A 15,628-nucleotide genomic window follows, 5' to 3' on the forward strand; every position below is an offset into this window, starting at 1 on the left:
AAAACCCCTTTACCACGTTGGTTGCAAGGTTCTTGATTGTTTTTGCAGGTACTAGGTGACTTGTGCGTTGTCTCCTACTGGATTGATACCTTGGTTCTCAAAAACTGAGGGAAATACTTATGCTACTTTGCTGCATCACCCTTTCCTCTTCAAGGAAAAACCAACGCATGCTCAAGAGGTAGCAGTGACTAATGAGTTAATTACATGATGATGTAGTACAGAACGAGTAAAGAGACTTGTCGATAACGAGATTGAACTAGGTATGAAGATACCGATGATCGAATCTCGGGCAAGTAACATACCGATGACAAAGGGAATAACGTATGTTGTCATAACGGTTCGACCGATAAAGATTTTCGTAGAATATGTAGGAGCCAATATGAGCATCCAGGTTCCGCTATTGGTTATTGACCAGAGAGGTGTCTCGGTCATGTCTACATAGTTCTCGAACCCGTAGGGTTCGCACGCTTAACGTTCGATGACGATTTTGTATTATATGAGTTATGTGATTTGGTGACTAAATGTTGTTCGGAGTCCCGGATGAGATCACAGACATGATGAGGAGTCTCGAAATGGTCGACAGGTAAAGATTGATATATAGGAAGATGGTATTCGGACACCGGAAGTGTTCCGGAGGGTATCGGGTTCTTATCGGGTCACCAGAAGGTGTTTCGGGTACCCCCGGCAATCCTATGGGCCATATGGGCCTTGTGAAGGAACACACCAACCCACAAGGGGCTGGTGCGCCCTATAAAGCTATAGGAGGAGGAGAAGGAAAGGGGGAAAGGGAAATGAAAGTGTGGATTAGGATTCCACTTCCTTCCCTCACCCCCCTCTTTCCTTCCCCTTCATGCATACATGGAAGGGGGGGCACAGGGCAAGGCAGGGCCCCTAGGAGGCGGTGGACAACCCTAGGGCACCCCTTGGCTGCCTCCCCTCTCCCCCCACCTATATATATGGTGGGGGTGCCCCTAGAACACACACCAACAATTGTTAGCCGTGTGCGGCGCCCCCCTTCATAGTTTACGCCTCTGGTCATATCTTCGTGGTGCTTAGGCGAAGTCATGCGTGGATCTCTTCACCATCACCGTCACCACGCCCTCGTGCCGACGGAACTCATCTACTCCCTCGACACTTTACTGGATCAAGAGTTTAAGGGACGTCATCGAGCTGAATGTGTGCAGAACTCGGAGGTGTAGTACGTTCGGTGCTTGATCGGTCGGAACGAGAAGAAGTTCGACTACATCAACTGTGTTGTCAAACGCTTTCGCTTTCGGTATACGAGGGTACATGGACATTGGACACACTCTCCCTCTCTCGTTGCTATGCATCTCCTAAATAGATCTTGCGTGAGTGTAGGAATTTTTTTAAATTGCATGCTACGTTTCCCAACACATAGTTCAAAGGAAACTATTCACTGACGATCATGATGGCCTTCAAGTTGATGGAGATGGTCACTGTGATAACTAGACAATACCCCGCGCGTTGCTACGGGAATTTGTAGCACCATATAGGAGGAGGATTGTGGAGTAAAAGTAGTAAACCGTGGAAATAAATATAAAGGTTTGGTCACAAAAGATGAAAATTAGTATATTGTTTATTTAAACAGAAGATGAAAATTAGTATATTTTAGACTATTTCCAGATTTGCATAATTAGTATGTGTTCCTTTTTTCATCTAAAAAAGTAATGTCTCAGTTTTTATGAGGAGAAATTTTATACATTAGTATCATTAAAAATTGAACATATACTTTGATTTTTTTTTAGAAAACTTACCCAAGCCCGGTCCAAACCTAATATTATATTTCACTGAAATCAAAGCCCAAGCAAGTCTCAACACAAAAGCCGGGTAGTCTGAATCCAAGCTCGAGGCCTGTAAATCCACAAAGGCGAATGCTTGTTGATATATCCGTCCTTCAAAAGTGAAAGCACAAAACATATACAAATATCTCAGCAACGCACCCATACATCCTAGAATTTCTACATGACCACGAGCCTCATACCTATCGCCAAAAAGGAGACAAAAGAACGTGCATATAGTAACACATAAAAGCCCAGATGCACCTCTTGAACTGAAGAAGAGAGCATGTATCTCCAGGGGAACAACACAGAGGCGGGGAAAAAATTGCAGACGTGGAGATCTGAACAGATAAATAAATGACATAAACGACGGGAGGGACCTAATCTTCCTGCTCCTACCTTGCCAGCAGAGGCGCTCGTTCGATTGAGATCGCTCATACTCCACATCGGCATGGCTCCATCAGCGCCGCCAAACTATAGCTGGGGGCCGGTGCTCTTCGCCCTTCCCAGCTACTCCGGCTCCGACAGAAGGAGAGCTCCCACCCTGGCGCATCGAGAAATAAGATTGATAGGGATCCTCCCGGCTCCTCAGCCGTTTGGATCCCTGGCCGTTGGATCTGCGTGCTTGATCGGATGTGGGCTGTCGGATCGAGCTCCCAGATGACCTGCCCCGTCGGATCGAAGAGTTGACACTGTAGGAATGAACAGTTTCACCCCACTGTAAAGATCTCATGCCACCGCCGATATTAGGGTGCCCCCGTGAGGGTATTTTCATCATTTCAATTCTTAGGTCAACACGTGCTCATCTCAGATTCGCTGCCTCCTCCCCAATCGATCTCTCTCTCTCTCTCCTGCACATCTCTCTCGCTTGCGCGAGCCACCGCCGCCTGCGTTCTTCCCCATCCGCCGCCGCCGCCCCGTCCTCCGCCCCCAGCTGCACCTAGCCGTCGCTCCTCCCGCACAGCCGCACTCGCACCGCTCCCTTCCTCTTCCTCTCGCCTCACCTCTCTCTCCTTCCAAACCTCCTCCCGGCCTCGCCTCTTCCTTCCTTCTCCTCCGGCACCTCCTCCCTGTTGGCTCCTTCTTGCCCCTCCTCCGCGTGTCCTCCTTCTCCTGCGTCACCCGGAGGGGTGCAGCTGCCGCTTGCGCTGTAGCCCCTCCTACGAGCTCGCGCGCCTGATCCGACGGTAGGAAGGGGCCGCGGCAGCCGCCGCACAGCCTGGCGACCAGGAGCTCCCCAGCATGGTTCCCTGGATGGAGGGATGCTTCCTCCGTCCACTGCCTTCTCCGTGCCGACGCCATCAGTAGCGGCGGCGGTCAGGCTGATGCGGACGCGGCTGCAAGCTCGTCGTGAGAGCAGCGGAAAAAACGAGCTCACCACTCCTTCCTGCTGCGCCTGCTAGACCTCCAGGTGCATCTCTCCCCCCTCCCCCTCTCCCTCCCCAGAGAATCTGGACCTAGAGAGTTCAGACTGCTCAACGTGGAATAGAAAACCCTAGCAATTTGGTGTGGTGTTCATAGAGAGGCAGATCCATCTTTGCATTTTTTTTCTCATGATGTTGTGTTCTTCAGTTTTGCATTGTGTGAATAGGTTAGAATTGAGGGGGTGGGTAGAACTAGATGTGTCCTAGGTATCTGCACAGTAGTTTTTGTTGCCTTCCTTAGCTTGTTGGGTACCTGTTTATTTTCTGTTTAGGAGGACCGATTTGTCCTGAGGCTGTGTCCTTTCTCAAGGAATTTTTTGTTCCTATCTGATACTAGGAGACAAATTGGTTGCAGGGTAGCCAGGGTAGGTCTTTCTGAATATGCATTTGAATATGAGATGTCTCAAGATTGTTGGTCTACTTCTTTTGGTCTTATACTGACTGTCTTTGGTCAGGACAACTTGGAACAACTTGTGTGTCCCTCTCAGATTCCTACAGAAGAAAGGATACATTTGCTTTTCTATTGGATGGACAACAACATAACCACAACAATAGGTCTATCAGGTAATTGGCCATCTGTCTTTATCCATGTGTAGTTAGAACTTATATGTCAGATTGTGCAAACCACCTCGATTGTCATCTAAATATTATCACGATCTTTCTTTTTTGGTTTAGCCTAGCAAAGGTCAAATTGCTTCTTCTTTCAAAAAGTAATTTCTGATGTCTGGAGTTTGTGCCTCCAGGATCTTGTGCCCCTACTAATCTTTTCAACTTTGTTAATTTTGTCAGAAGAAGCAGGAGCGAAGCAAAGGCAGGATTCCATGGTGAGTTTGGAGTTTACCCTCTGTTCTTGGAAATTGAAATTGGCTCTCATGCGAGCGGCGACGTTTTCTTAGCCATGGTGAGTTTGAGGCTTACCCTCTGTTCTTGCTAGCCAAAATTGGTTTCTCATTGAATAATGTTCATCACACTGTACTCAAGAATACAAAGGAAGCTACCCAAATGTGATAGATCCTACTCTTCGGCAGCTTAAATTTAAAGATGTAGTAGCTGAACAAGACTAGGATCATGTTTACGATGCATTTTCCATCGATACTAAGGTATGAATCCTATGATTGACATTGTAAAAACTCTCAGTGAGCAGCCTACCTCCTGAATTAATAGTGAGAAGCCATATATTTTACTTTTAGGTGTAAAAAATAGTAAAAGATGAGGTAGCCATCTCCTACTGAATTAATAGTGAGAAGCCTACCAGCTGAATTTTATTCTTAGATGATATGAAGGATTATTGATATTTACTATTTAGGATGTATGCATATATGTTACTGGTCTTATGATATTGTTAGCAGAAGTTTTAGTGCTCTTTATGGTCGACAGTGGCGTGCCGCTCCAAGCCACTCTGCTTTCCATCAACACCGACAACCACAGCAGGGGTGGATCCAGCCGACAAGAGGCAGAGTGGCGGTCAACGATGGTGGCATGCTCCCAAGCTGCAGGTGAGAAGGTGACGCAACAGTGGTTGGTTTGCATAAATATTGGTCAATGCATTCTGAGAATATTTTGTGAGGTGTCCTGATTGGCATGTGCCGGTTCCAGCATTTGGGCATCGTGGTTGTAGCTCACAGTCGGGTAGAAAACCAGTTATGTAGGTATGCCAAATTATTTCCTTCAATATTGTAAATATCCGTGTCCATTGCAGGAAGCAAAAAAACCTTTGATGGTATATGACTTAATAATCCACATGGATTCTTATACATAGGCTGTTTAATTACTACGTCCACCGTTTCTTTTCAGCTAAAGTCTTTGTCATACTGTGTACGGTGTCGATGTGAACTACCAGAGTCACATGAGGCTCACAATAAGCAGCAATATTAGTGCCACTCCGGTCCAGTGTTGATAACTTGATATTTAGCCTGTTTACCTGGCACCATCAGGTCCAAGGCATTAGTATGCTCTTCTTATTGTACCTGGCAATAATTAGAGAACTAGATTAGCTAACCTTAGCCGTGCATCGCTCCCGTGTTTACTCTTCTCTGGTGCTGCTATTACTCACACAATTTGGATCGGGAATACAACACTGTTTAACATTCACTTTTGTTTTCTCAGTGCTTTGGAGAAGATGGACATGAGGCCCCAACCTGCACTGGCATAGCTAGGCAGGGGAGTATCCTTCCACTTGACATTCCCTTCTCAGTTTTGTATGTTTAATTTTTAGAGCCGTGGTTACTATGAAAACTGAGATGTGGAGATTGCAGTATTGATCTTAGTTCAATCCATTCTATTACGTAGCCTCGCTTTGTTATCCATGATTTCCCTCATTTGATTGATTTGACACATGTACATTCACTAGATTATAGTCTACTTCGTGTATTTAGTTCTAGGTTGTTTTGATCTAAGTGGTACTTGATTTCTTGGCATTGTTCATTGCCTCGAGCCATGTCTGATACTGAATTTGACCATGATCCTCTTGCAGTAAATATGACTTATTTGCTCTCTATTGGAATATTTCTTTTCACATATTGCTAGCTCCTTAGGTGTAATGTTGTTTAAAATATTTGTCCTGGAGCTCCTTTGCTCCTGTTCTTGGTGTAGATAAACCAAAACTGCTCCTTTTAGGCCATCCAAGAGTCTGGAACGACCAACATTGTAATTAGCATATGTGGACAGTTACACTACAATGCCCCCAATTGTTTTTCAATGATAACTCTTGCTCCAAATTTTGCTTTCCGGGAGGTGGTTGAGGTAGAGATTGTTGTGTTGTGGCAGTGCACACTACGGTGTCGGGTTGCATAGGGGCATGCCCTTTCTCAGTATTCAAATATCATGTACTAATTGTGTTTTCACTTTGTATTGCTTACTCACAGATGTCATCGGAAGCGTCATGGTTATTTCTTAAGCTCACCAAATATTTCTCTTCATATTTTGTATGTCTGAGAACTTCCCGTTACACAGTTCCGCTTTTGGATGGACAAGCTGTCTACTCTCTGGTCTATTCTTAAATAGGCATGTTGGTCTTTTCTAACATAACCAGCCTGCCATTTCTATTACTTGCAGAACATTTCACTTTCTGTCAATAAGCATTTATCTCTATGCTAACTTGGTGTAAAGTAGCCTTGATGATGTGTGGAGGCGGTCTGCTCAGTGTAAGAACAAATAGCTGGTGGCTCCCATTTTTATCTCATTTCGTAAATTAGTGTAAGGTAGCCTATGTCAATATCTGAAAGTTTTTTGTGTTTGTTTATCCTCCTTAAATCAATATGTTCTTTTGATTTGTAGGACTGTTAGTAAGGTTGATCATCGGCAAGCGAAAGTGCTTTGTGGATGCTTGCACGACCAAGGTGAGTGCATATGGATGAGCTGGTGACGAATCAGTTTCACTTTTGTATTTCCTTTTGCATTGGCTTATTTGATTTCAACGTTATGGGTTCAGTGTTCATCTTGGAAAAGATCTACATCATAATTTGGTGTCTCCATTTAGTGCTAAACAATAAAAAATATTGTTGTTTCTTGTGACGATAAACAACTTATAGTTGTTTTAGTAGCATAATTAGGTAATGATATTGTTAAAAGTTAACTGATTTATGAGAATAGTTCCATTATTTAGTCTCACGGTCGTGTTCTTCCTGCAGCGGCTTGGGGGGAGGAGTGCGTGTTTTCGAGGTAAAATGCATGATGAATTTATCTGTAGGGTGTTTTGGCCATATGTCAGAAGAGATCATTGGATTTTCCTATCCTTATGTTTTACTCCTGAAAATAGCTTCTAACGATATTCTTCTGGTAGCCCTTCAAGCTCCCAGAGTGCAAACACCATGAGATAGGGATGTGAAACTGAAGGAAAGAAGGCCCTGACCACTCTCATCATTTACTCAAGTAATAACACCATCGGCGACAGGAACGACAAGCTGACGCAGGTGAGCTTAGTGTCTCTTATGATGTCGTTTTATGTCTTGGCCTCAAGTTCACAACCAGTTCTTTGTTTGGTGAGATGTATGTGTTCTTTCATGGTTATTCTCATTAGGTGGCTGCACTTTGTTTTCTCAATTTGTATTCTGAATTTGAGGTTGCAGATGCGTGCCTCGATTGTTTATATAAATGTGTAAGTAGAAAAATTTCATGGGCAACAACCTGGGATAGATAAGAGAGATACGAATCATACGATGGTCTTTCAGAAGAGATGCTGCTACGAAGATCTTTGTATGTCCCTTGCGGCCATGCCGACAACTTACTAGATGTTTTTCTTCCAACATGGATCCTCTTTTCTTAAGAACCAACTTTTATTGTAGATCTTTTTGAAAGCATGGCATATGAAGTAGAACTGGATTTTACATAGTTATATCTACGTGCTTGTCCAAGTATAGACTTCAATATATAGCTTGTGAAAATTTAAAAATCATTTGGTTTGGTGAATTTCCTTTGTCCAAGTATGATTCCTTTTTATACTTCCATTTTTTTAGTTGCCACTATTTTGTATTTTGTATTAAATTGACATTTTGAAATAAGCTGACGACGATCCTCGGCAGCGAGACAAGTGTATGGAAAATTCAGTTTCTTTAGTGAACTCAGTCGAACCTTGCAATTTTAAGTATGTGTCGAGTCATGCATAGCTTTCTGTTTTGTGTAAGTGGAAAGTATTAGTAGTTTCACTTTGTCCAATTTTTTCAGGGACAGCTTTTGAGAGTTGGTCCAAACTTAATGCATTCATGGGATCACCAATTTTTGGCGCTGGTTGAGATTGGGTAGGTTGTACCATGAGTTCATGGATGACTGTTGCAATTCTCATGCTTGCTTGCAAGGATGTTGCATGAATTGGAGAGATTGGGACTGAATACTGACCATGAATATATATTGATGCTCCTATCTTCTCATTGCATTTGTCTCTGCATTAAATTAGTCAAGTTAAATTTTCAGTACCAATTCTACGATGTATTCCCCTCACAGAATTTCGGTTCCTCTTTCTATTAGAGTTTTATGTCTTATTTATATATTAGATTTATTTCTTCTCCTATGACATGCAGTTCTACAGTTGCATTTCCGTATGCATCTACGCCCCACCAGTATACTTGGTCTTTCAGTTATGCCATCCAGTTTCCTCCCTTTTTGCCTGGTTATGGCCGTGGTTAGCTTAGGAAGAGAGAGCAGCACAAATGAACTGCATTGATAAGTTCACATGTAGCAAAATCCGGATTGAACTGATCCTCCAATTTCAAGAATAGCATACTGAATATGGATCTATTAAATCATACTGAATGTCATGATGGCCTTCCCAAGAGATGTAGTTCTGAATATCCTACTGCTCTATGGATCTATTATTGCAAGAACTGTATAACGATATGCAGCGAGATGCTTCATACTGTTAGATGTGTATAGCCCTTTTCGGTTTATCCCCATTGTATAAGGGGTCTCTTGCACTTTACCACACATGTACATGTATTGGCCTCTGGCCCTCCTGAGAATGCAGTTGCCATTCATCCAACATGGTATCAGATGCCAGGCTAGCCCCTCTCTCCCGCACGATGCAACTCCGTGCGCCTTGTTCCTAGCCTGCTCGTGTCCGGCCGCCGCTCCGTCCGGCTGCTGTCCCGGCTCTCCTCGCCACGGATCCGGATGCCCCAGGTCCGATTCGTCCGTCCCGGCTCTCCTCGCCGCGGATCCGGACGCCCCAGCCCTCCTTGCTGCGGCTCCGGCCCCTCTCGCCTGCTCCGCTGCCCGGCTCGAGCTCTCCTTGCTCGGCTCTGCTGCTTTCGCTGCCGCAGCAGCGGCTTCCCTACGCGTCGGTCCCCGCGGCAGCCTCCCGCGGCGGCTTCTCTCCGCGCGTGAGCGCTCGCTCGGCCCCTGCTTGCCTCGCGTTCCCACGGGCCTCTTCTCCGTCCGGCCCGCTAGTCTCCTCAAGTCAACGCGAGACTACCAGGAGCCCTCTCGATCCAGAGCCCTCTCGCCTCGCGTTCTCTCGATCCGGACTCCGTCCGGGCCCCTCGCTCCTGACTCAGTCCGAGATCGATCCCCCGATCCAGATCTGTTGACTGCAAAAAAAATCAGAGAGACAGCGAGATATCTCAGTATGTCATCTTCAGGCTATGTGGCTGTTCCTCGCTGCTCGGTGATCTTTGATGGCACCAACTATGCTGAGTTTGTGGGCTTCATGCGTATCCATATGCGCGGTCTTCTGCTGTGGGGCGTGCTCTCTGGCGAGGTAGCTTGTCCGCCCTGTCCCGTTGCTCCGGTCGCTCCTGTTCCGCCGGTGCTTGCTACTGATGCTTCTCAGGCTGATCGTGATGCAGCCAAGGCCCTTGATGATGCTGCAATTGATGCTTATGATCAACAGGTCTCTGCATATTCTGATGCTCTTTCTGTCTATCGGGATGATCTGTCTGCTTACACTCAGTGGTGCAATGATGATGCTCGTGCTGCTGCCGTTCTCACTGCGAGTGTTCTTCCTCAGTTTGCTTCAGAGTTCATGGGCCTCGGTACTGTTGCAGCGATGTGGTCCTACCTCTGTCAGCGCTATCAGCCCTCTGGTGATGCCCTATACCTCTCTGTGGTGCGCCAGGAGCATGCTCTCCAGCAGGGTGATTCGTCTGTGGATGAGTTCTACTCACAGTGTTCTGCCATCTGGCGTCACCTTGACTCACTGAGGATAGTTCTTTGTGGAACCTGCCGTTGCTGTCAGACTACACGGTCTGACTTGGAGTTTTAACGGGTCCATGAGTTTTTATCTCGTCTCCGCTCTGAGTTTGAGCCCAGACGTGCTCACTTGCTTGCTCGTGGTCGTGTTCCAATCTCGGAGGTGCTTACCGAGCTTCGTGCTGAGGAGACCCGCCTTCGCTCTGCCGGTTTGCTGGTGGTCCCGTCTGTATTGGCTGCTCGGGCTCCCGTGTCGTCCGCTCGGCTCACTGCTCCACCGCTCCTACCCACGCCTTCAGGGGAGTGGGTCGCCCTGCTTATGCTGAGAAGGGTCGGTCACGACGTGACACCTTCTGTGGCTACTGCTCTCGGCCAGGACATCCCGAGTCTGATTGTCGTGAGAAGAAGCGAGACCAGAGGCGCTCCTCTTCCAGTGGGACTTCTGAATCTTCCTCAACTCCGTCACTCACCGACCAGGACATTGTGAGGCTCAAGCGTCTCTTGGCTTCTTCAGGCTCTTCGTCGACTGGTTCCATTGCTGCTGTAACGGCATCCACCTCTCCATCACCGCAGGCATCTACTCAGTCAGGTACATCTTCGTGGGTTCTAGATTCTAGAGCCTCCTTTCATATGTCTTCTGATTCTTCTGTGCTGTCTTCCCTTCGACCTCTTGATTCACCTGTTAATGTTCTTACTGCCGACGGCACACCTCTTCCTGTTACTAGTCGTGGTCTTCTTTCCACTCCATCTTTTTCTGTTCCTAGTGTCTCACATGTCCCTCGCCTTACCATGAATCTTTGTTCTGCTGCTCAACTTACTGATTCTGGTTGTCGTGTCATTCTTGATACCGACTCTTGCTCCATTCAGGATCGTCGCACCAAGACTTTGGTTGGTGCTGGCCCCGGCGCCGTGAGTCCGAGGGCCTTTGGGAGGTTGACTGGCTTTGTGTTCCTTCCGCTGCCACTACTTCCGCTAGCTCCCATGCTCTTGCTGCCTCTTCGTCTGCGTCCTTCCAGCAGTGGCATCATCGCCTTGGTCACATATGTGGCTCTCGCTTGTCTTCTTTAGTTCGTCAGGGCCTCTTAGGGTCTGTATCTGGAGATGTCTCCTTACATTGTAATGGTTGCAGACTTGGCAAACAGACTCAGTTACCTTACCCTACTAGTGAGTCTGTATCTCAGCGTCCTTTTGACTTAGTTCATTCTGATGTCTGGGGTCCTGCTCCCTTTGATTCGAAGGGTGGTCATCGCTGCTATGTTTTGTTTATTGATGATTTCTCTCGCTACACTTGGATCTATTTCATAAAATCTCGTAGCGAGGTTCTCCCTATATACAAACGTTTTGCTGCCATGGTTCACACCTAATTTGCCGCGCACATTCGTATTTTTTGTGCTGACTCCGCTGGAGAGTATATCTCTCAGCTGTTGCGTGGTTTTCTCGCGGAACAGGGCACTCTTGCCCAGTTCTCATGTCCTGGCGCTCATGCTCAAAATGGCGTTGCCGAACAAAAGCATCGTCATTTGCTTGAGACGGCTCGTGCGCTGATGATTGCTGCTTCCCTTCCACCCCATTTTTGGGCTGAGGCTGTTTCCGCATCCACCTATCTTATCAATATTCGGCCATCGACTGCTCTGCAGGGTGGTATTCCTCTGGCGTGTCTCACTGGTCGCTCTCCTGACTACTCGGCTCTTCGTATGTTTGGCTGTGTGTGCTATGTTCTTCTTGCCCCCCGAGAACGCACCAAACTGACTGCTCAGTCGGTTGAGTGTGTTTTCCTTGGCTACAGTGATGAGCACAAGGGCTATCGATGTTGGGATCCAGTGGGTCGTCGCTTGCGCATCTCGCGTGATGTGACATTTGATGAGTCTCGTTCTTACTACCCACGTCCTTCCTCCTCGAGTTTCTCTATGGACGACATTTCTTTCCTTCTTCTTCCCAATACACCCTGCTATGTGCCTCATGTGTCACCTCCTCCTCTGGCACCTCTCATTCCTTCTCCGACACCATCCTCTCCATCCTCCTCCTCCACCTCTCCGCCATCATCTCCCGTCCGTCGCCCTCTCTCACCGTTTCCTCTTCACTATACTCATCGCTCTCGTACTGAGGGTGTCTCCTCTGACGAGCCTTCCACCTCAGGTTCACCTCTCACGCCTCCCCCGGTTCACAACCTCCGTGCTCGGCCTCGCCCCCCGCCTGATCGCTACTCCCCTGATCGGTATGGTCTCTCTGTTATTGCTGAGCCCACTTCCTATCGGACTGCCATGACTCAGCCTGAATGGCAGCTTGCGATGGCCGAAGAGCTTGCTGCTCTGGAGCGCTCTGGCACCTGGGATCTGGTTCCCCTTCCTTCTGGTGTCTGCCCCATCACCTGCAAGTGGGTCTACAAGATTAAGACTCGCTCCGATGGTTCTCTTGAGCGCTACAAAGCTTGCCTTGTGGCTCGTGGTTTTCAGCAGGAGCAGGGGCGCGATTATGATGAGACATTCACTCCTGTGGCCCACATGACCACTGTCCGCACACTTCTTGCTGTGGCTTCTGTTCGTCACTGGTTTATCTCTCAACTTGATGTTCAGAACGCTTTTCTCAATGGCGAGTTGCGTGAGGAGGTTTATATGCAACCACCCCCGGCGTACTATACTCCTGATGGTATGGTCTGTAGACTTCGCCGCTCCCTCTATGGTCTCAAACAGGCCCCTCGCGCCTGGTTTGAGCGCTTCGCCTCTGCGGTGACTGCCGCTGGGTTCTTGCCCAGTGATCATGATCCCGCATTGTTTGTTCACACGTCTCCTCGTGGTCGGACTCTTCTCCTTCTCTATGTTGATGGCATGATCATCACTGGCGACGACTCTGAATACATTGCCTTTGTTAAGGCTCGCCTTCGCGACCAGTTTCTCATGACTGATCTTGGTCCCCTTTGCTATTTTCTTGGGATTGAGATCTCCTCGACCTCTGATGGCTTTTACATCTCCCAAGAAAAATATATTCAGGGTCTTCTTGCTCGCGCTGCTCTTGGTGATGAGCGCACTGTTGTCACTCCCATGGAGCTCAACGTTCAGCTTCATGCCTCTGATGGTGACCCTCTCCCTAATCCCACTCGCTATCGTCACCTTGTTGGCAGTCTTGTCTATCTTGCTGTTACACGTCCTGATATCTCCTATCCTGTCCACATTCTGAGTCAGTTCGTTTCAGCCCCCACCTCTGTCCACTATAGTCATCTCCTCCGTGTTCTACGATATCTTCGTGGCACGATCTCTCAGCGCCTTTTCTTTCCCCGCTCCAGCTCTCTTGAGCTCCAGGCCTACTCTGATGCTACCTGGGCTAGTGATCCCTCTGATCGACGCTCACTGTCTGCTTACTGTGTCTTTCTTGGTGGCTCTCTTATTGCCTGGAAGACCAATAAACAGACTGCAGTTTCTCGCTCGAGTACAGAGGCTGAGTTGCGAGCCATGGCTATGCTGACGGCTGAGGTGATCTGGTTACGTTGGCTACTTGAGGATTTTGGTGTGTCTGCTGCTACCTCGATTCCCTTATTGTCAGACAGTACTGGTGCTATCAGTATTGCGTGTGACCCGGTGAAGCATGAGCTCACCAAGCACATCGGTGTGGATGCCCACTTTGTGTGTGCTGCTGTGCAGGATCAGACTCTCACTCTTCACTATGTGCCCTCTGAGTTACAGTTGGCAGATTTCTTCACGAAGGCACAGACTTGAGCGCAGCATAGTTTTCTTCTCTCCAAACTCAGTGTTGTTGATCCATCATGAGTTTGATGGGGGTTGTTAGATGTGTATAGCCCTTTTCGGTTTATCCCCATTGTATAAGGGGTCTCTTGCACTTTACCACACATGTACATGTATTGGCCTCTGGCCCTCCTGAGAATGCAGTTGCCATTCATCCAACACATACCATCATTTAGCGTCTATGTATTCTATCTGATTAGCTTTCCTTAGTGCCGTCTGATGAGAGGCATTCTTGTTGCCCTGTACACATCTTGTGCTCCTATGATGGGGCAGATGATGTTATTTAATTAATTATTGGAATAAAATGATAATCCATTGGGCTCCCTTCGTTCCTCGTGTCTTTTTTTGCATGTATAGTACTTCACTGCTCCCTGCATGTGATTCCATTTGATTTCACTTTGATTTTGTTTTCTGCAGATCATTTCTTGGTGGCTGCTAATGAATCATGTAAGGATGGCGCAGAACTCACCAGAGGAAAAAGACCGAACTACGGAGTTTCCCCATTGTTAGAGCTCTTGGTGCCCGGACAAGCCGTCTATCTCGATTCTCCCTTCGCAGCTCAGCTCCACCGACCAGGTCAGTCCTCATTAATGGACGGTTACATGGTTTGTTTTCCTTTTGAACTCTAAATGTGTGCCCGCCTCTGAGTAATTTCTTGGATCCATGTGTTCTGTTCAGATGGCGATGGCTGACGAAGAGCTTGATGTCCATGGCTCGTCAGGTTCCGCTGGCTCCACTAACAGCCGTCTATGGGCGCTTGCACAGGTCAGGTGAAATCCATCCTGTCCCCTCTCTGATTTTACTGGACGGTTGCAAAAATATGATGAGTGTGTGACGCTGGAATTTTTATAATCAAAAGAAGTACTCATAGATGTAAACATTGCTAACTCTACAAAGAAACACGCATCTGAACTAGGGATTATTGATGCTCGCAGATAGTAGTAAAGAGATAGTGATATTTAGATCCAGGCAGTGTGATGATTTTAACTCTATTTCTTTGACGTGCTCTTCGTGTAGTTAATAGCTCTGTAGGTGTTTCCTCGATTGATTAGATGTTGTCTAGCCTTCTATGTAGACGTATTTTGTTTATAAAGCGCAAGCATTCTACGTGCTAATTAGATTTCTGTCTTTGAAGGTGATCATATTGATCTTACCTTATCGACTGCTCTTACAAAAACAAGTTGTATTTTCAACTGATTAATAGCCCCGTTGTTCTTAAAAATGCTCATCACATGCTCAAGACAATCTGACTAACCGATAGACTTAACGTATCCTTTTTTAACAATATGTCTGCTTTTATCCGCGACTGATTTCTCTGATATCTCTCCCGTGCTGTGATGCAATTACTGTAAGCAGCTCCTCGTGGCCTTATGTTCTATGTTCTCAGGCACTGCAGGATACCAAGCGAGTGTTTAGGATCCCACACCGGGAATTTCTTGACATGCTCCTAGCACACCTTAGGCTAATCATTGGCTCAGTATGATCGTGTTGTATATGACGATGGCAAGATCTGTGTGACCATCTTTTTCAACACCTCTACATTGGATCTTGGAGGACCAATCATTATGAACGCGTCGTGTCGTCATTCCTCCTGGTCTACATTATGCCCAAGACATGCAAAGTTGTGGATCGTCTGCAAGCTACCATGTGCTTTTGTACGTCCTATGCTTGTGATATTTGCTACTAAACCTATTGTGCTACGTGCTTTCTATGTTCGTACATTGTTAGGTGGCTCCTTATTGTGTGCATACCAACAAACCTTATTCTGAATGATTATTTGTTAGTTTTTTATTTTTATCATGGTTGACAGAATAATGAGTGCAAAAATTACTTTGCTTAAATCTGGTTGCTTGGCTGACAAAGATATGCTTTCTATGCTTGTGATGATTTCTATGCTATGGATTTTATGTATTGGATTAGGGCCAGTGCTTACTTAGGCCATTTTAATTTTGATAAGCCTATTGTTAAAGTTCAAGATACTACGGTTGATGGCTGAGTACAACTGTACATAGATTCTCCTTTGATTTTCCTTTACGGTATATACTGA

The 15,628-nt window shown here is 46.6% G+C and overlaps 2 long non-coding RNA genes across 3 annotated transcripts; both read left to right on the forward strand.

Moving 5' to 3' along the window:
- Positions 1–2,630: 2,630 nt before the first annotated feature.
- On the forward strand, positions 2,631–5,648 carry LOC125511384. Of its 2 annotated transcripts, none has more exons than XR_007284976.1 (5): positions 2,631–3,210; positions 3,679–3,787; positions 4,013–4,124; positions 4,252–4,719; positions 5,330–5,648. It is a non-coding gene; the product is annotated as an uncharacterized LOC125511384 (long non-coding RNA). The 2 variants fall into 2 exon arrangements; XR_007284977.1 differs by having other exon boundaries at positions 4,601–4,719; positions 5,330–5,636.
- A 66-nt stretch (positions 5,649–5,714) lies between these two features.
- Positions 5,715–15,317, forward strand: LOC125511383. The gene is made up of 8 exons (XR_007284975.1): positions 5,715–6,147; positions 6,278–6,366; positions 6,500–6,561; positions 6,853–6,883; positions 7,005–7,134; positions 13,999–14,157; positions 14,260–14,346; positions 14,978–15,317. It is a non-coding gene; the product is annotated as an uncharacterized LOC125511383 (long non-coding RNA).
- The last annotated feature ends 311 nt before the right edge of the window (positions 15,318–15,628 follow it).

The sequence above is a fragment of the Triticum urartu genome, chromosome 5, assembly GCF_003073215.2.
Source record: "Triticum urartu cultivar G1812 chromosome 5, Tu2.1, whole genome shotgun sequence".
Taxonomy (NCBI): domain Eukaryota; kingdom Viridiplantae; phylum Streptophyta; class Magnoliopsida; order Poales; family Poaceae; genus Triticum; species Triticum urartu.